Source organism: Mustela nigripes, chromosome 8 (genome assembly GCF_022355385.1).
Source record: "Mustela nigripes isolate SB6536 chromosome 8, MUSNIG.SB6536, whole genome shotgun sequence".
NCBI lineage: Eukaryota > Metazoa > Chordata > Mammalia > Carnivora > Mustelidae > Mustela > Mustela nigripes.
The window spans coordinates 31,815,777-31,836,770 of NC_081564.1; the positions used below are offsets into that span (position 1 = coordinate 31,815,777).

Sequence of the window (20,994 nt, forward strand, 5' to 3'; positions counted from 1 at the left end):
CCACACATCGGCACACTTTTCATTCTTACCTTACTTCTTTTATGCCTTTGATCTCGAAAAAATCTCCAAATCCGGAGGTCCATGACATCATTTAAAAAATTACACTTACTAGAATATTGAAAAGGAGAACATGTCATTGTCATCTACTATATTATATTTGCTAAAACAAATACATGGAATTGCACTCTGTATCCTTTTTTTAAATCCACAGTATAGGGCGGAGAGGAGCAGAGGCTATTCAGGCCAAGTGCCCTTTCTCCAGGCCTCCTTTGGATACAACCCCACCAGAGATCTCGACTGTCTCTACTATTTCCCACATAGTATCCATCGTCTTAGAGAGGAACTGCTGAAAATTTCCATAGTTTTTAAGAACTCTGCTCTAACACGTGTTCCTTAATTTCTACCAAATGACATGAAATATGATAAATATATCTAATGTAAATCCCATTAAAAGCAGCAGATTGGCCTGTTTCATGCAAGGCCTGCTAACAAGGGTACACTGTACCCACTGGCACTTGGTTGTAAATACTACATTTGATTAAATATTTAACTTTTTTTGAAAGAGAACTTTTTATTACTTTTACATACAGAAAATTCAACAGTGTCTGCTCATTTTGGTGGCCTGTTTGGTGGCCCGTTCTTTAGCCTTTGCCTTTTCCAGCTGGGCAATGTGAGCTGCTGACTTTGGATCCAGGATGGTGGCTCTCCAGTGATAGTAGATCTCATTATATCTGTCATTGTAATTGGTCCTGATGGCTTCCACCAGCTTAGCTGGAGCTCCTTTGTCTTCCTGTGTGAAGGCCACAGTGGAGCAGGTCTTCCTGTGGAATGGACACCCCAGCCTGGCCTTCCCCTTGACAATGCAGTAGGGAGCCCCCATCTTACCACACAGGGTAGGCAGGAAGACAGCCAGCTCAATGGGGTCCGCATCATGGACAATCACTACCAGCTGAGCCTTCCTGTTTTCTGCCCAGGTGGTGACATATTAACCCCCGCTTGAAGGACAGGTGACCTCTGAGTGGGGATATTCCCTTGGACGGCAGCTTTCTTCTCAGCCCGGATCAACAATCTCTGCTTCTTCTCTTGCTTTGTCTCTGGTCTGTGTTTGTGGGTGAATGTAAGCAGTCGCTTCTTGACGGTCCAAGGCCATGGTGAAGTGGTTAAAATCACAGGAGGCACTTTTGGACATTTTTAGAGAGTAGACCTTTGCCGCTAAAGCTGGATGTAGCAGGGGCATTTGTCCTGTCCGATGCCAAAATTCTTGGGCCTTTTCTCAAACAGGGTATTGAACGCCTTCTTGGTCCCCCGTTTCTTCACAATAACAAGAGCCGGGGCCCCATTCTTCCCCTTGCCTTCTTTCCTTTTGGCATCTTGGATGGCTGGAGGAGAGGCTACATTTTGATTACATTTTTAAAAAGGAAATTGGAGATCTAGATTCACATTTATTTTAGGGCCCTATTAATAACAAATGTATATACCATGTAATGTTTTGGACCTAACATTACCCCCATATTCACCAAAATTAGCAGCACTTTTAGGTTTTTGAAGAGTAGTAGGACTACTATAGAAAATCTAACTGAGAAAACAGAGAAAGCTATCAAATATCAGTGTGATTTTTGCTATTCACCTGCCCATATTCCATTTATCCCTTCACTTATTTAGGATTTATCAAGCACCAACAATATGCTGGGCATTCTGGTTGGTATCAGGTGAAGCAAAAGACATGGGTCCTTATGGTGTGTATACACTAATGAGGTAAAAATATGTTTAATCATATATGTATAAGTTAATAGATTTATGATATATTTCAAATTATGCAAATGCTGTGAAGGGAAAGAAGAGGGTTCTCTAAGAAGTAATAAGGGAAGGCCCAACTTAAAATTGGCAAAGGAGGCAAAGAAAAGGAAAACACTGATTCAAAGGAACCCATGGATCCCTATGTTTATACCAGTATTATTTATAATAGCCAAGATATGGAAGCAAACCAAGTGTCCATCAATAAATGACTGGATAAAGAAGCTGTTTCCATATATATATTTGAAAGAGAACTTTTTACTTTTATGTACAGAAAATTCAACAGTGTAACATAAATACACAAAAATTCAATAATACAACTATAAAATTATATTAGTAATGTATATTACACATATATTATATATAGTATCATATACATATATACACACTGAAATATTAGTCAGCCAAGAAAAAGAGTGAGATCTTGCCATTTGCAACAGGGATGGACCTAGAGGTTATTATGCCAAGTGAAATAAATCGGGAAAAGACAAATATCATATGATTTCACTCATATGTGGAATTTAAGAAACAAACCAACAAAGAAAAGAGACAAGCAAAACCCAGACTCTTAAATACAGAGAACAAACAGGTGGTTGCCAGAGAAGAGGTGGCTGGGGGAAAATGGGCAAAATAAGTGATGGAAATTAAAGAGCACACTTATCATGATGAGCAATGAGTACTATAAAGAATTAAGTCATTATATTGTACACCTGAAACTTCTAGGACACTGTATGTTAATTATACTTCAGTAAAAACAATGGTAGGGGAAGAAGTTCATGTGTGATACAGGGAAAGCCATTCAGAGGAAGAGATATTTGAATTGAGAAGAATATGTACCAATTCTTTTCCTGTTATAACTTATTAAGCTTTATCAACTAATATCACAAGAGATGGATAAAATTTTATGTATTGAAGCCAGGTGAAAACAGAAACAAATATAGACTTTTAAAAATTTAGAGAGAGAGAGAGGACCTCTCTGGAGAGGAAGGAGGGACAGAGAGGGAGGATGAGCGGGGGAGAAAGAGAGAATCGCTCAAGCAGTCTCCACGTGGAGCACAGAGAGCACTTGGGGCTCGATATCACAACCCTGAGATCATGACTTAAGCAAAACCAAGAGTTGGATGCTTAACTGAGTGAGACACCCAGGTGTCCCTAGTACAGATTTTAAAAGTACATGAATTAATTTGTATCTAGAGGAAATTTACTCAGTTAAGGATTTACTTAGAGAGATAGAAGACAACATTGTCTGTTGGTACTGAAACTGAAAATAATTTCTTAAAATCCTGTTAAAAGAATCCTAAGAAAGAGCTGTTGGGGACCCATTTTGGCCACATTTCAATTTCTTTCAGCACTTTTAATTACATACCAGTTGTAAAAAATTGGATTATGTGTTCTCTGCATAGGATAAATTAGAATAAAATATTTAATATTTATATAACACTTTAGTTAAATTTAATGTTTTCTCTTCAATCCAAGGTTGATTTTTAATTCATGTATAATTAGGTCATACAAGTAAGCAATTTCTAATGTCAAAGAATGATTACAAATCTGAAAACAGAAATCATGAGGGAACTCTAAAGTAAACATAAAATTATAGCATATAAGATATAATCCAATAGGATTATTTCAGTCAAAATTAATTTTCCTTTGAACTAAGAACGATCAGAAGTAGATACGTTGAAAAGTTTATGTCTTAGGTCTTTGTATGGAAATCATGTTCCGTTGATGAAAGTAGCATATTATTATTGCACATTTTTGCAAATTTTCACACTGTTTAATTGGAAACTTGAGTAAAATTGTAGAAATGAGTTAAGGCCAATTTGGCTTCTTTCTCCCCAGGTGGAGCTATATTTGAGTAGCATAATGTGTTATAGAGGAATGATTAAACAATGATACCTTCTCAAGAATACAATAATAATGTATCCATTAAAAATGAAAGAGGGCTCATTTCCTATAACGCATGTTTTCTCAACCTTGGCATTATTGACTTTTGGGGCTAGATAAATTTGTTGAGGGAGGGAGCTGTCCTGTGTATTATAGGATGTTTAGCAGCATCCTTGGCCTCAACCCAGTAGGTTCCAGTAGTACTCTTCCTCAGTAGTGACAATAACAACAACAAAATATCTCCAGGTATGCCGAGTATGCCCTTAGGCAAAACTGCCTCAAGTTCAAAACCGTAGTTACCATAGATTGGCAGAGTAGTAGCTCAGTTGGACCGATAAATTAAAAGATATGGTATTTATATCTCCTATTTTAATGTACTGGAGAGTAACCAGAGCAAGTCTATCCTTGAAATATAAGTATCATAGGTAAGCTTTGTGATTTGAAGGCTTTTTTGCTTGAGGACACTTCCCAGTTCACCATTAGTGGGTGGCAGAAAGCCACAATATTACTGGCACGACTGGCTACATGATTTGGGGGGCCCCGTGCAAAATAAAAATCCCATACCCCTTGTTGAAAATTTAAGAATTTTAAGGCAATGATAACGGAGTATTAAATCAGCCATGAAGTCCTCTGCGACTTTGCAGATAACATGCCAATGAAGCTGGGCCCACTTAATGGCTTGAGATCTCAGAGAATAGAATTTGGAGGTGGAGAAATAGCCCAGAAAATTAGTAGTGAAATTCTAGGAGGGAGGAAACTTTAGAAATGTGAGCCCCACAAATCTGCACATAAAATCCACTCATGTCTTTGGTTGACTACTATCAACAATGCAGGAGGAGACCCTGGGAGCCTGACGAGAACACCTAAAAAATATAAAGGGACAGAGCAAAGATTTCATCTTCTTTCTTCAGGACAGACAGATTTTTTTTTTAATTTTTATTTTTTAAAAGGTTTTATTTATTTGACACAGAGAGTGATCACAAGTTGGCAGAGAGGCAGAGAGAGAGGAGGAAGCAGGCTCCCTGCTGAGCAGAGAGCCCGATATGGGCCTTGATCCCAGGACCCTGAGATCATGACCCAAGTCTAAGACAGAGGCTCGACCCGCTGAGCCATCCCGGTGCCCAGGACAGACAAGATTTTGAGTTCAGCTATGTTAACTAGTTTAGAGAAAAAACATAGCAAAGCAAAAATCATTCATTCGAGAGATATAACAGAAAATAAAGTCCCTACAAGATATCATTTATAATTCCCAGAGTCCAATAAAAAGCATTAGACAAACACAACAGACAGAAAAATGTGACTTGTACTTAAGAAAAAAAAAAAAAGACAATAATTGATGACCAGATGAACCAGATGTAACAATTAACAGAGAGGGACTTTAAAGTAGTGACCACAAACATATTCAAAGAGTTAAAGGAAGATATGCACATAAAGAATGAACCAATGGATAATCTGGAAAAACTGAAATTATAGAAGAGAAACAAATGGAAATTCTTAAACCCAGAAGTACAATAACTGAAATTAAAAAAAAAAAAATCATTGCATGTGCTTACCAACAGGGGGAAGACAGAAAAAGGACAAATTGATGAAATTAAAATTAGATCCAGAGAAATGATCCAACGTGAAGAACAGAGAGGAAAAAAACAACTGAAGAAAAATAAACAGCTTCTCTGAGGCCTGTTCACCAATATTAAGTGGTCTAAACAAAGAGCAATTAAGAGTCCTAGAAATAGGTGAGGATGAAATTGGGATAGAAATAACATTTGAAGAAGTAGTGGCCCCAAACTTCTGATATTTGATGAGACATCATTAACTTACAAATCCAAGAAACCCAGTGAACCAGAGGCAGGATTAATATAAAGAAGAATGTACACAAGCATGTATGATAAAAGAGTTGAACTTCAAACATGAAGAGAGAAATGTAGATGTAGCCAAGGACTCCAGGGAAATGATGTATAGGAAGCAGCCTATGAAAAATGTTGGCTTTTCCTCAGGAACAGCAGATGCCACAAGACAGCAAAACAGCATTGCTGAAGTGCTAAAATATGGAAAAGTATTACCAACCCAGAATTTTATATCTTACCAAGCTATACTTCAAGAATAAAATGGGAAAAAAAAAAAGTAACATTAGGGATGCCTGGGTGGCTCAGCAGTTTGAGCCTCTGCCTTCAGCTCAGTTCATGATCTCAGGGTGCTGGGATTGAGCCCCACATTGGGCTCTCTGCTCAGCAGGGAGCCTGCTCCCCCCCACCCACCTGCCTCTGCCTACTTGTTATCTCTGTTATATAAATAAATAAAATCTTCTACATAAAAAAAGTAACATTAAAGAAAATAGGAGACAATGGGCATCAGGTGACCTGCACTATGAACAATGCTAAATGGAAGTCTTATGGCTAAAGTGATAGAGGACACCAGGTGTTGCCAGGTGGAAACTCAGATCCAGAGGAAAAATAAAGACCAGTGGAAATGGTAAATATGTGGGTGAATCTGAAGACTATATGTTTCTTTTAAAGATTTTTTTTAAAAACATATGCTTATTTAGGGAAAAATATTAACAGTGTATTATGGGTTTATAGTGTATGCAGGTGCAATCTATGAAAATGTTACAAAGGGTGGGGAGGGCAAAGGGACTATACTCTCACCACGTTCCAGTGTTTGATGGAAAGTAGTGTTAACCATAAGTAGGTTGCGGTAAGTTATCAACTGAATTTCCTTCAGGGATGAAACTGTTCTATATCTTCATTGTTCTCTCAAGTAGCCACTACTTACATGTACTTACTGCACACTTGGAATGTGGGTATTGTCACCTGAGAATTAAATTTTAATTGCTTAAAAACCCCCAAACTCTTAGCTACAGAAAACTGGTGGTTGCCAGAGGGGAGGTGGGTGAGATGATGGGCAAACTAGGTGAAGGGGATTAAGAGGTACTAACTTCTGGTTATAAAATGAGTAAGTCCTGGGGATGAAAGGTACAGCACGGGGAATATAGTAAATAATATTGTAATAACACTGGTGACAGGTGGCCATGGTGAACTCTGAGTCAACGTATAGAATTGTCAAATCGCTATGTCGCACACCTGAAACTAATGTAATGTTGTATGTCAATGATACTTTCATAACTTATAAAAATGAAGTCCATGGTGGCATGTGGCTAGTGGCTACCATTTTGGACGATGTAGCCACCAAAAAAGAGTGAAAAGTGGGATGCCTGAAGAGCAAATTGGGGAGGAAAACTGAAATACCACAACATATTCAAGTAGTCCCGAAAAAAGAAGAAACAGAGGGAAACAAACAACTGAACCAAATAGAAAACAAATAGCAAAATGGCTAACTTAAATCCGACTATTTTAATAATTAAATGAAAGTGGACTAAACCTTTTAATTAAAAGATGTTATTCATTTATTTGACACAGAGATCACAAGCAGGCAGAGAGGCAGGCAGAGAGAGGGGGGGGGGAAGCAGGCTCCCCACTGAGCAGAGAGCTGGATGCGGGGCTTGATTCCAGGACCCTGAGATCATGACCCGATCTGAAGGCCCACTGAGCCATTTAAGAACCCCTACTTTCTACTGACACGGGTAGGTTGATAGTAAAAAGAAGGAAAAAGGTATATGATGGTGTATTGGATTCCTACTATTGCAGTAACAGATTATCACAAGCTAAGAAGTTTAAAACAACAGATTCTCATTCTTTCACAGTCCTGAAGGTCAGCAGTCAAAATGCAGGTGTTGGGAGGGCCATGTTCTCTCTGCAAGCTGGGGGGAAAAATCCACCCTGACCTCCTCCAGCTTCTGGTGGCTCCCAGTGCCCACTGACTGTGGCTGCTTCACAGCAATCTCTGCCCTTGTGATCACTTGCCTTCTTCTTGTGTCTCTGTATGTCCTCTTCTGTCTCTTATAAACACAGTCTTATTAGATTTGGGGCTAATATGATCCCATCTCTATCCTTACCTTAATTATAATCTGCAAAGACGTTATTTCCAAATAAGGTCACATTCTGGGGTTTTTTTGGGGGGGGGAGGGCATGAATTTTTGAGACATGCTGCTTTACTCGCTACATATGGAAATATTAGTCATGAGAAACCTGGAATGGCTACATGAATATCAGGCAGCATAGAATTTATTATAAGGAGATTTGCTGAAAGCAAAAAACACTACTTCATCATGACGAAAGGGTCAATGCATTAGGAAGACATAACAAATACAAACACTATAGCCAATAATTGCAAAATGCTACTCCCAAATTTTAGTGAAATGTTCACTGACATAGACCAGAACGGGGCCAAAAAATATACCAGCAAATTGTAAAACATTAAGTCTTAGAGAGCATGCTTTCTGGCCATGATGGAATTTAGTCAGCAGGACAATAAGGTATCCAGAAAATATCCACACATTTGGAAATTAAGGAATAGACTTCTGAATGATCCATGGTTCTTTGGAAAGTTCAATAGAATTACTAAATTCCTAGCAAGAAGTAGAGAAAAGGGAAATCATCAATATCAGGGATAAAAGAGGGAACACCGCAGTAACTTTATTCATCAAAATGACATAGGAGATTGTTATGGACAAATTTATATCAACACATTCAACGATTTAGGTGGAATGGACAAATTCTTTGAAAATACAATTTAATGAAACTAACAAAAGAAGAAACAACAACAACAAAAAAACTGAATAGTGGCGTACCTAGCAAATAAATGGAAATTGTTACTGAATATGTCCTCTCAAAGAAAACTCCAAGTATTGACTACTTTACTGGTGAATTCTATAAAACACTGAAGGAAAATAATAATACCAATATTAAACTCAGAATAAAGAGGAAGAAAGCATTTTAAAACTCAGTGTCTTATTTGAAGCCGGCACAACCTCAATACAAAGACTTGACCAATACAATATAGGACTTGACCAGTACAATATAGGACCAGGATATTTTAGGCCAATATGGCTCACGAATGTAGATGCAAAAAAGCTTTAAAAATATTAGCCATCCATGTATGAAAATAATATGTCACAATCAAGTGGGATTTATCCCCATGATGCAAGGTTGATAGAACACATTCTCTGGATTTCCAAATGACATAACTGGGAATATTCAAAAGACTAGGGGTCCCTGGGTGGCTCAGTCAGTTAAACATCTGCCTTCAGCTCAGGTCATGGTCCCAGGGTCCTGGGATCAATTCCTGCATGGGGTGGGGAGTCTTTGCACCGGGAATCCTGCTTTTCCCTCTACCTGCCTCTACCCTTGTTCGTGTGTACTCTCTCTGACAAATCAAATCTTAAAAAAAATACACACACCCACACCCATACCCACCTGCACACACACACACAAAGGAATAATCTTAAAAGCATTCTAGAAATAACATGTGAGTTTAGCCAGGTCTCAGGATACCAGGATACCAGGTCAGTATACAAAAATAAATTACTTTACTATATCCTAACAAAAACACCACCACTGCCACTGCAACTGGAACATGGAATTTTAAGAATTCCACCTACAGTTGAGCCCCAACTACAGAATGGGAATAAATTTGATAAAATATGTAAAAAACCTCTACATTGAGAGCTACAAAACATTGTTGAGAGAAATTAAATACCTATATACATGGAGAGGTATAAACATGAAAGACTCAGTATTGTTCTTTCCCCCAAATTAATCTAAAGGTTCAACGCAGTATCAATTATAACCCAGAAGCCATTTTCATAGGTGTTAAGAAGCGGATTATAAAAAATTGATATGGAGATGCAAATGGCCTAGAATATCTATAGGAATCTTGGTAAAGAGAACCAAAGCTGGAGGACTTATACCACCTTTCTTCAAAACTCACTGCAAAAGGACAGTAATCAAGATAGTATGGGACAGAATGTTTATAGCAGCAATGTCCACAATAGCCAAACTATGGAAAGAACCTAATGTCCATCAACAGGTGAATGGATAAAGCAGATGTGGTATATATACACAATGGAATACTATGCAGCCATCAAAAGAAATGAAATCTTGCCATTTGTGATGATGTGGATGGAACTAGAGGGTATTATGCTTAGTGAAATATGTCAATCGGAGAAAGACAACTATCATATGATCTCTCCGATATGAGGAAGTGGAGATGCAACGTGGGGGGATTGGGGGGTAGGAGAAGAATAAATGAAACAAGATGGGATTGGGAGGGAGATAAACCATAAGTGACTCTTAATCTCACAAAACAAACTGAGGGTTGCTGGGGTAGGGGGGCTGGGAGAGGGGGATGGGGTTATGGACACTGGGGAGGGTATGTGCTATGGTGAGTGCTGTGAAGTATGTAAACCTAGCGATTCACAGACCTGTACCCATGGGGATAAAAATACATTATATGTTTATAAAAAAATTAAAAAATTTAATAAAAATTAAAAAAAATACTGTGGGACACAAGTATAGGCAAATTTATCAGTGAAATAGAATGCTCAGAGCAGAAATAGACCCACACTAACACGGTCTATTGGGTTTCAACAAAGGTGCCAAAGTTATTTAACAAGAGGAAGGTTTTTCAACAAATTGCAGTGGAACAACTGGATGTTCACATCAATGGGCCCTATCCCCTACCTCACATCATACACACAAAAGAAATGGGCATTGAACAGAGTCTTAACTATGAAATCTAAAATTATAAAGCTTTCAGAAGAAGATGTAAGTGGATAACTTTGTGACATGGGGATAGAAAAATTTCTTGTGTAGGATACAAAGAAATTAACCATAGAAGAAAAACTGGACTTCATAAAATTAAAAACTGCTTAACCAAGAGATACCGTTAACATGGGTAGACTGAAAGTATTTGCAATACATGAGCTTTGACAAACCAGCAAAAATAAGATACCTCAAAAATGTGAAATACTTGAATGCTCTATGAAGGAAGATATGATTGGCCAACAAGCAAATGAAAAAAAGATCAACATCTTTAGTCCTCAGCAAAATCAAATTTATATTGTATCAACTAAAATGGCTAAAATTGAAAAGACACTCAACACCAAGTGTTGGTGAAGATGTGGAGAAACCAGAACACTAAAGTTTCTCTAGTGGGAAAATATAATGGTCCCATCACTTTAGAAAAAAACAGTTTTGGGGCGCCTGAGTGGCTCAGTGGGTTAAAAGCCTCTGCCTTTGGCTCAGGTCATGGTCCTGGGGTCCTGGGATCGAACCCCACATCGGGCTCTCTGCTCAGCAGGGAGCCTGCTTCCTTCTCTCTCTCTGCCTGCCTCTCTGCCTACTTTTGAGCTCTGTCAAACAAATAAAATATTTTAAAAAAAACAGTTTTGCACTCTTATTTTATAAAAGTATACATTTACTTGTCCTTTAAGCCAGTAATTCCACTCCTAGGTATTTATCCAAGAGCAGTTTAAAGATGTGACCACAGAAAGATTTGTAGAAGAAAACCTAGCAGGCTTTTTGACAACAGCCCCAAACTGGAAACAACACAAATACCCATTGTCAGGACAATGACTAAACAAATTCTAGTATATTCATACAATAGAATATTACTCCTAAATAGAAAGAAACAAACTACTAATGAATTTTGCAACATGGATTAATCTCACTGGCATTTTGCTGAATGAAAAAAACTGACACAAAAGATTACACATTCTGCTTGCTTGAAGTTCTGGGACATAACAAATTCAAATTGAAAGAAATAACAATGGTTCTCTGGTGGATAGCATTGAATGAATTTTCAGGGATATAAAGAAGATTTGATAGGATAGGGTGTGGGTTATGTCCATTTCTCAAAATTGTACAACTAAGATCTGGGAGTATATTATATGTTATATCATTATTCATTATATGTTATATTATATGTTACTTAAAAAAACCCTAAAATCTGGTGGAGTGTGAGAAGTGGGTCGAGGTCCAGATGATCTAAGAATAGCAGAATGTTTGTAATTGTTGAAGCTGGGTGATTGACATATTTGGGTTCATTATACCCTTCTGTTTACTTTGTGTATGTTTGAAATTTTGCTAATAAAATGTTTAAAAGTCATGAACTAATAAAAAATATATGACATTATGATAATGAAAAATGTTGACAAATTTAAGGACATACAAAATATTCATCAAAAATGAAAAAAATGAGCTTCTACAACAGCACATTGTGGAAAAGAAGCATCTTAATGCATGGAAAGTCACTGAAAACCTGCTTTCTAAAGTGTAAGTAATGTTGTCTCTGTTGAATTATGGGTAAGTTTTTTTCTTTGTTCTCTTTTCCATTCCTCCCCCGCCCTTAATGAACACCTTCATCATTCTATTGACATCTTTCTTGCAATTTGTGCAGATAGATGAGATCTAGTTCAATCCAAACCTGGTCTGGCATTTTGTTTTTCTACATCTCCACAAGTGCAGAAAAGGACACTAAGACCCAGGAGGGATGAATTTGCTTCTCCTAACCAGGTTCCAGGCAGCTGAGAGATTCAGAGTACAGGCACCTTGGAGATGCTGTAGGTCGCTTCCAGACCACCACAACAAAGCAAATACAGCAAAAATTTGAGTTAAAGAAATGCTTTGCTTCACCAGTGCATATAAAATTGACATTTACACTATATTGTAGTCAGTCTATCAAGTGCACACTAAGTCTAAATTATTAGCATTCTGTCTAAAAGGATAATGTATATACCTTAATTAAAATTTTTTTTTGCTAAAAAACGTTAACTATCACCTGAGCTTTTAGCAAGTGGTAATTACTGATCACAGATCATCATAACAAATATAATAATAATGGAAAAGTTTGAAATCTTGAATTACCAAAACACGACACAGAGACATGAAGTCAGCAGATGCTGTTGGAGAAACAGTGCTGGTAGACTTGCTTGACACAGGGTTGCCACAAACCTTCAGTAAGGCAATAAAACAAGATATGTCTATAGTGGGTTAATACACCCATGGGCTGTGCACAGTGGTTTTGCTGGAATTCCAATAGAAAATAAAAAGACATCTTGGTAAACTTGTATTTTATATCTAGATTCTTTTCGTATCTGTCTTGTAGTTTTCATAACAATCATGATATAGTAGAATGACTGGTAACATGCACATGTTAAGGTTTTGAGCTGAAATTCACTGACTTGGGTGAACAAAACTATTGGAAAACACTGATTTAGAGGATATTTGCCCAGCTGTGCTACTTGGGGAGCTCCTCACAAGGCATGCTGGGAGGCCTGGGGTGGGACCTTCCTAGGCTGTTGGAACGGGTTTCCGGTGGGGAACTGGAATGGCATGGGGTTCTGGTTGCTGGTCCCTAAGCAGAGACTAGCCTGTGGATCACAGGTCAAACCAATGTCATGAGGAAGATCCCCAACATTTGTTCTAAACTAGCACCCCAAATAGTTCAACAATCTTCCACGGTTGGGGAATGAATGGATAAAGTGAGGCATAAAGAAGTGAAATCACGGGGTGCCTGTGTGGCTCAGTTGGTTAAGCGTCTGCCTTTGGCTCAGGTCATGATTCTAAAGTCCTGGGATCAAGTCCCATGTTGGGCTCCCTGCTCAGCAGAGAGCCTGCTTCTTCCTCTCCCTATGCCTGCTGTTCTGTCTGCTTGTGCTCTTTCTCTAGCTCTCTGTCAAATAAATAAAAATCTTAAAAAAAAAAAAAGAAGCGAAATCACTAACATCATGGAAATGGACTTAGAATATTCTTGATATTCCTTATATTTAGACTCTGTTTGAAAAGGCAACACTTAGCAAACTGAAAACAACCAAACCCTAGAGCTCCAAAAAGAAGGAAATCAGGAAATAAAGGGAGAAACATAACTACCATACTTTCCTTTAACGATGGATAAGACGTTATAATGATGCAATCTAAAATTAGATGTTTTCCTGCAATTTCATTGGCCTGACCCATGGATATCAGGTTGAATTGTGCATGAAGACTCTACTTCCAACACAGCACTCGAAAAGGAGCTATTTGATGATCACTATTTGATGATCACCAGGCTTTGTATGTACCCACATAAACAGTAAGCAACGAATATCCTGGGTATGATGAAAATAATCATTCACCAATGAGACAGGAGACATTTTTGCAAGCTAATGAAACCTGAAATGCCACACAAGCTTCACATCTCTTAGCTTTCTTAAACGGAGCTAGACATTTTGCATCTCAGACCATGTTTCTATTGTCAGGCAGTAGAACACCAGGACCAAATGAACAACCGGCTCGTTACTCACGGTGTGAACATACTGGACAATATGCATATGTATGTGTGTTTTGGAAGAGCGTGTGTGTGGAAGTGTCTGATTGCTTCCTGCATCTCCAGCAACGCCTGGCGCGTAGTGAGCTCTGAGGAAGCATTTGTTGCTTACCAGCTACAGTTGCCATCTGTGTGTGATACATCGTCTCTCAGAAACTTCTTTTTGTTTAGTTTTATTTTTATCAAAGTCGGATACACATACTTTAAAGGCAAATTGTTCTCTCATTTATGAAAACTGGCTTTCCTTTGCCAATTTTCCCCACCCATTTCTGGCTCTGAGGAGGCAGCCAATTTCAACTTTCTTAGTTTTTTGTTTTTTTTTTTTAATATTTATCTTACTCTTGTAATTTACATGTTTCCACTGCTACTGCTTGACTGTTCAGTTTCATTAGGGAAACATTAACATAAATGTTAACATTCCCTGCTTGCTGCCTCCTCCCCTCACATTGCCTTCTTCTTCTTCTTCTTTCTTTTAAGGAATTGATGTGTAACTGACATGAGACATTCATTATTTGTGAAACATAATGATTTGAAATTAGTATGTGTGCTGCAAAATCATCACCCCAGCATGTCTTGTTAATATCTGTCAATATCCACTGTTACAAATTTTTTCCTTGTAATGAGAACTTTCAAGATTTACTCTGTTAGCAACTTTCAAGTATGCAAGGCAGTACTATTAACTATAGTCACTGTACTGCACATTACTTTTTGAGGACTTTTGTACCTCTCAACCTTCCACCCATTTTTCCAGCCTTCCAACTCCCACCTTTGGCAAGCACCAATCTGTTCCCTGTATCTATGAGTTGCATTTCTTTCTTTTTTTTTTTTTTAGATTTCGCATATAAGTGTGGTCATGCGGTATCTTTCTCTGTCTGACTTATTTTATTCGGCATAACGCCCTTAAGGTCCACCTATATTGTTGCAAATGGTAGGATTTCCTTTTATTTTACAGTGGAATTATATTCCATTGTATATATATTTTCTTGATCCATTCATCCATCCATGAACACTTAGGCTGCTTCCATGTCTTGGCTATTGTAAATAATGCTGCAACAAACACGGGGGGTGCAAAGATATTTTCATCACTCTTCATGCCCTCCCCCAAATCCCATAGTGTTTTATTCATTTTTTAAAAAAAGATTTTATTTGAGAGATAGAGACAGAGTGAAAGAGAGAGAGCATGAGACAAGGGAGCCTGATGCAGGTTTTGATCTGGGGACTCCAAGATCATGACCTGAGCCAAAGGCAGACACTTAAGTGATTGAGCCACCCAGGCACTGCTTATACAGTTTTCTTTAAGTTTAGTCCAGTATTTAACATTTACAATCATTATGATCAGGTAAATTCCTGTTATTTTTAAAAATCTATTTTTTTTAAAGATTTCATTAGTTTATTTGAGGGAGAGAGAGAAAGAGAGTGAGAGAGAGAGGACAAGGGGAAGGGCAGAGGGAGAGGGAGAAGCAGGCTCCTGAGTAGGGAGCCCGATGCCGGGTTCGATCCTAGGACTTCCAGATCATGACCTGAGCTGATTGACCTGAGCTGATGGCAGAGGCCTAATCAACTGAGCCACCCAGGCACCCAGGCACCCTGGTAAATTCTCTTTACAGCTGAGCTACATAACTGATCAGAATCACTTTTCCATTTCTGTAGGGGGTTATATTTCCTCTAGAGTGAGTAATCCTCTGTCTACTTTGGTTTTCTACATTCTCATCACTAATTCAAATCTATTTTCCACCCTCCTATTCCTACCATGGTAGGAATCACCTCTCAACACATTCAAACATTAGTATTATCAATTACGTTGTCTGCTTCTATCTGCTCTCTCTTTCAGCCTGGGACATGGGTATTGCTGGGCTCTCTCCCTTTGCTAGGAAATTCCTCATCCTAGGTATTGTTTTCACCTCTTTTCTTTTGGTCTTTGCCTCCCTCCATTTTATTACAGTCCCTTTGAAAACAAAAATTCAATTGTTATGTAACATTTCATCATTTAGGCATACATTACTTTTCCTAATCATTCTGATTTTTTTTCCATAGGAAATGTTAGAAGCAGTATTACTGGTTGACATGAATTAACTTTTAACTTTTGTATATATATATATATAATATATATATATATATTTATTTATATATATATTTATTTATTTGACAGACAGAGATCACAAGCAGGAAGAGAGGCAGGCAGAGAGGGGGGGGGGAAGCAGGTTCCCTGCTGAGCAGAAAGCCCCATAGAGGGCTGATCTCAGCACTCTGAGATCATGACCTGAGCAGAAGGCAGAGGCTTAACCCATTGAGCCACCCAGATGCCCCTTAACTTTTCTTTTAAAGACTTTCTTTTAGAACAGTTTCTGGTTCAAAGCAAAATTGAGCAGTAAGTACAGGTGCATAGCCTCCCCCATTACTGATATCTTAACTAGATCGATGCATTTGTTACAAATGACACACCTAATTTGACCCATTTGGCTCACTCTGGTGGGGTGTTTTCTGTGGACTTTGGCAGATACATAACACATGTCCCCACCATCAAATATCATACAAAATAGTTTCACTGTCCTTAACATTCTCTGTGCTTTGCCTATTCATTTCTTCTTTCCCATTGCTGGCAACCACTATCCTTTTATTGACAGCAGTTTTTCGTTTATCAGAATGTCATATGGCTGAAGTCATACAGTGTGTAGTCTTTTCAGATTGGCTTTTTCACTTAACAATACACATTTAATTTCCTCCATGTCTTTTCATGACTTGATAGCTAATATTTTTTTTTTTTAGCACTGCACTGAATAATATTAATATTCCATTGTCTGGATGTCCCACAGTTTATTTATCATTCACCTACTTACTTCCAAATTTTGGCCATTATAAATAAAGCTGCTGTAAACATCTGTGCATCTGTGTGTAGGTATTTGTGTGGATGTAAGTTTTCAGATCCTTTGGGTAAAAATATCAAGGAGCATGATTGATCCCTTGTATATAGGATTCTCTACTTTCTGGCTGCTATGAATTTCTCTTTCTTGTTTTACTCTGTTTTGTAGAAAACATTGGTTTTTTTTGTTTTGTTTTGTTTTTAGAAAGGTGCATTGTAAGTAAACTTGCAGAGAACTTGCATATCTAAAAATGCCTCCCTCACCATGTTTACTTGCTAGTTTGGCTGGATATAGAATTCTGTATTTAAAATATTTTTCTCTTACAGTGTTTTAGGCATGAAGTTGATTTTTAGTTTCCAGTGTTGCTTTCAAAAATTTTATTGCTGTTCTGATTCTTAATCCTTCATATGGAACCTGGTTTTATTTTTCCCCTCTGGAAGTTTATGGGCTCTCTTCTTGCTTTCAGGGTTCTGAAATTTCACAATGTGAGTCTTGATGCTGTGGGTCTAATTGCATCTATGTGTTAAGTTTTTCCTTTCTTTCATTTTAAGGTATCACCTATTGGATTCCTTCAATGCAGATACTTGATGTTTCAATCTTGAGAAAATTTATTACTTGATTTTTTTATTCCTTTCTTTTCTCTGTTCTTTTTAAGACACCTGATCATTCAGATGTTAGACTTCATTATTTTATTTTTCTTCTCTTATTTTCCTTCTTGTTTTACTTCTTGTGTGGTTTTTCTTGACTTTGTATCCCAAGCATTCCTTGCTTTAAGAAAACCCCACAATACATATATTGAGATATAACTCATAGTCATAAAATTTACCTTTTAAAACCATACAATTCAGTGTTTTTTCCCCCTAGTATATTCACAAGATTGTAAAACTGTTGCTTCTTTCCAATTCCCAAACATTTTCACCGACCCCAGAAGAAACTCTGTATCCATTAGAAGTTTCTTGCTCTTCCTTTCTCCTCCCAGCTTCTGGCAACAACGACTATTCTTTTTGTCTTTATGGATTTGCCTATTCTGGACATTTCATATGACTAGAATCATATAATATGTGGCCCTTACATCAGTATCTTTTACTTCATAATGTTTTCAAAGTTCATCCATGTATCATTACTTCATTCTTTCTGTTGTATTCCATATTTTACTTATCCGTCCACCTGATATGGGCGCTTGGATTATTTTCACTTTTTGGTTATTGTGAGTAACACTGCTATGACTGTTTCTGTACACATTTTGTGCAGATGCATGTTTTCATTCGTCTTGGGAATTGCTAGGTCATATGGTGACTCTGTTTAACTTTTGAGGAACTGCAGGGGCTGTACCATTTTTGCATGCTTACCAGTAATATAAAAAAGTCCCGATGCCTCCATATTCTCACCCACACTTGATATTTTGTTTGCCATTTGGTTATACCCTCCTAGTGTGTGTGTAAGTGGTATCTCATTGTGGTCTTGACTTGCATTTCCCTAATAACTAATGATATTGAGTCAAATTAATGATGTTTTATTGATTTTTTAAATAAGATTATTTGAGAGAGAGAAAGAGTGCACAAATTGGGGGGGAGGGGCAGAAGGAGAGGGAGAAACAGATTTTTGGCTGAGCACCGAAGCCCCAATGCAGGGCTCCATCACAGGCCCCTGAGATCATGACCTGAGCCAAAGACGGACACTTAAATGACTGAGCCACCCAAGTGCCCTTGATGTTGATTGATTTTTAAAGTCTACTATCAAACTCTTCATTTCCAACAGCTTTTTCCTTGGGTTGTCCTTTAGATACATATATAAAATATAAAACCATTCCACCTCTGTTTACTGGAGACATGTCTTTCTTTGCCTCTGAGAGCATATGAATGAGAATATTTTGAAATTTTCTTATTCTTGAATCATTCTTCCAAGTTTCTTTTTACATGTTTATTTTAGTGTCTTTCATTCTCTACATTTTTCCTTCAAACCGTCTAGACATTGTCTGACCTTCAAAGTGTACTGGGAGCTCTGTGCACACGAACAATACTGTTCAATGGTGTGGTCTTCCCTGGATGGGGTGGGGGGAGCTTGTGGCTGGAAAAGTTTCCTGGCAGGGGAGGGGGATTCCTAATCAAGTATCTTTGGATCTTTTCTTCTGGATGATTAGATTCTCCAGAAGTTTCCTCCACGTTTTTGCCCCAAGAGTCTAAGCTTCAGCTTGGCCCCTTGCATGGTGACAGCTGAGTGGGGAATCTCATCATGGAGCAAGCCAACGTTCACTTTATCTCCTTTATTTTCAGTTCCGCAATCCCTTCTTCAGCCACTGCCAGTTCAGACATCCTGATTTATACTCCGCAAAGAGCCAGGCAGGGCCCTCTGCGGGGACTCATGAGGGGTGGTCCTTCAGCTATGTAGAGTGTGGGAGGGAATGTAAGGGCTTAACTGCTCTTAAAAACTTTTTTAGCACTAAGATTACCCTCATTTCTAGATTCACTATCCCCACTTGTTTATTCCTTAGTTTCTAAGTGGTGCGAGTGCTCAGACTCAGCCCTTTCTCTCTTCCCAGGTCATGGTTAAAACCTTGGTTTGAACCTTTCCTCCGTGTTAGTGACCCCGGTTTTTCACCGCTGGCTCGTGCATACTCTTCCGGAGTTCCAGGTTCCAATGCTTACAAACTAATTGAAAATGCCACATGCATGTCTAATGGTCATCTTATTTTAACATGTGCAAAATGGAGCTCATTCTCCTGCCCCCTCATGGATTCCTTTTTCTGTCTTCCCCAACTCAGATAAGGGGACCACAGACCATCCACTGCTCAAGATAGGAACTTAGGAGGCCTCTCCTGTTCCTCTACTTCATGCTCCACATCTGTGATCACGTCCTGCCGCTTCTCCCTTCATAGGTACCTCGAATACTTGAATATTTCTGTCTCTGTTAACTGTACCCTGGGTCCAATGATTGCCGCCTTTTAGCTGGTTTTCTTCAGGAGCCTTATCTAAGTGATTTCCTGACTTCTACTACAAAGTGGCTGCACTAATCTTTAAAAAAATGTAAGTCCAATTATGTCATTCTGTTTCTCCAGGGATTTCCTTTTGCATTAGGAATAAAATTCCCACCTCCGTACCCTGACTTATGTGCTCTGCATGATCTGGTTTCTGCCTACTTCTCTGAGTCTTCTTCTACTAATTCCCCGTTAACATGCACAACTGTCTCTGGCTTTCTCTCTCTTCCTTAAACACCAAGTTCATTCCTGCCCCAGGGCCTTTGCAACTGCCCTTTCCTCTGCCTTGACAGCATTCCCAGGCAGCTAGAAGCTAACATGAGTGAACGGCTAGGCATAAGGAGCAGGAGCTGAATGTAGGCTCCATGGGAGGAGGAAGCCAATTTTTCAAATTTCCTGTATCCAGTGTCTAGCTCAGTGAATGAGTGAGATAAAGTTATTTGAAACACAGTATCAAAAAAAGAAAGAAGAGATGGGGCAAAGCATTGAGAAGCATTTGGAAAGAAAGTGGGGGGCCCTTGCCCCCACCCCATCTCACTTCCCAACCCCAGAGTAGATTATCCACATGTGGGGACAGAGAGACAGAAGAGTAAGGAGAAGTGCCCCGCTTCCTGGCTGTACCTCAGGGACTTCAGCAAAACCCAGAAGGAGATAATTATGAGGTGATGCTGCACTTTGGAAACAGGGCCACAGACAGCCTTGTATGTCAGGAAAGTTAGAGTCAACAGATCTGAGGGAAGAGGCAGCCATGCATGAGAAAAGTCTCTTGAGGGAACCCGGGAGTAGGTAGTCTCCACACCCGAAGTCACAGCATCACATTTGTTCACAGTAACATGGACAAAACCCCAATAATGGGGGTTGCTGATTGGACAGTGGTGTGAGGCTGGCTCTCCTGGCTTTTTGAGAACACTTTGTGCCACTTCTTTCCAGTCCCATTCAGTGACATCATATTGGGAGTTTGGGATTGGCTATGGTGGGAGTATTTATATCATGGGAAATAGCAAATGCTAGAAATCAGGACTTTTCCTATTTCTCTTCCCTGGACATCCTGGTTTACCAGTACACCACTGAGAACAAGCCAGTAAATGACTCAGAAATTCACTCAATCTGAGTGACGTCTCCAAACAGAAATTTGCTTGGGTTGTAGGAAAATACCTATTATTCTCTGCATGCTTGTGATCGTAATCTATTTTTCATTTTTTTTTGTTTTCATGCTGAGAATTGTCTTAGGTGGGGGCCCCAGGGGCAGACCCTGAGAAAGAGATTTGGATGCAAGTGATT

The 20,994-nt window shown here is 38.6% G+C and overlaps 1 pseudogene; it reads right to left on the reverse strand.

The window, feature by feature from the left end:
• Window positions 1-595: 595 nt before the first annotated feature.
• LOC132022977 (large ribosomal subunit protein eL8-like) overlaps window positions 596-20,994 on the reverse strand; it is a 32,350-nt pseudogene continuing 11,951 nt past the window's right edge.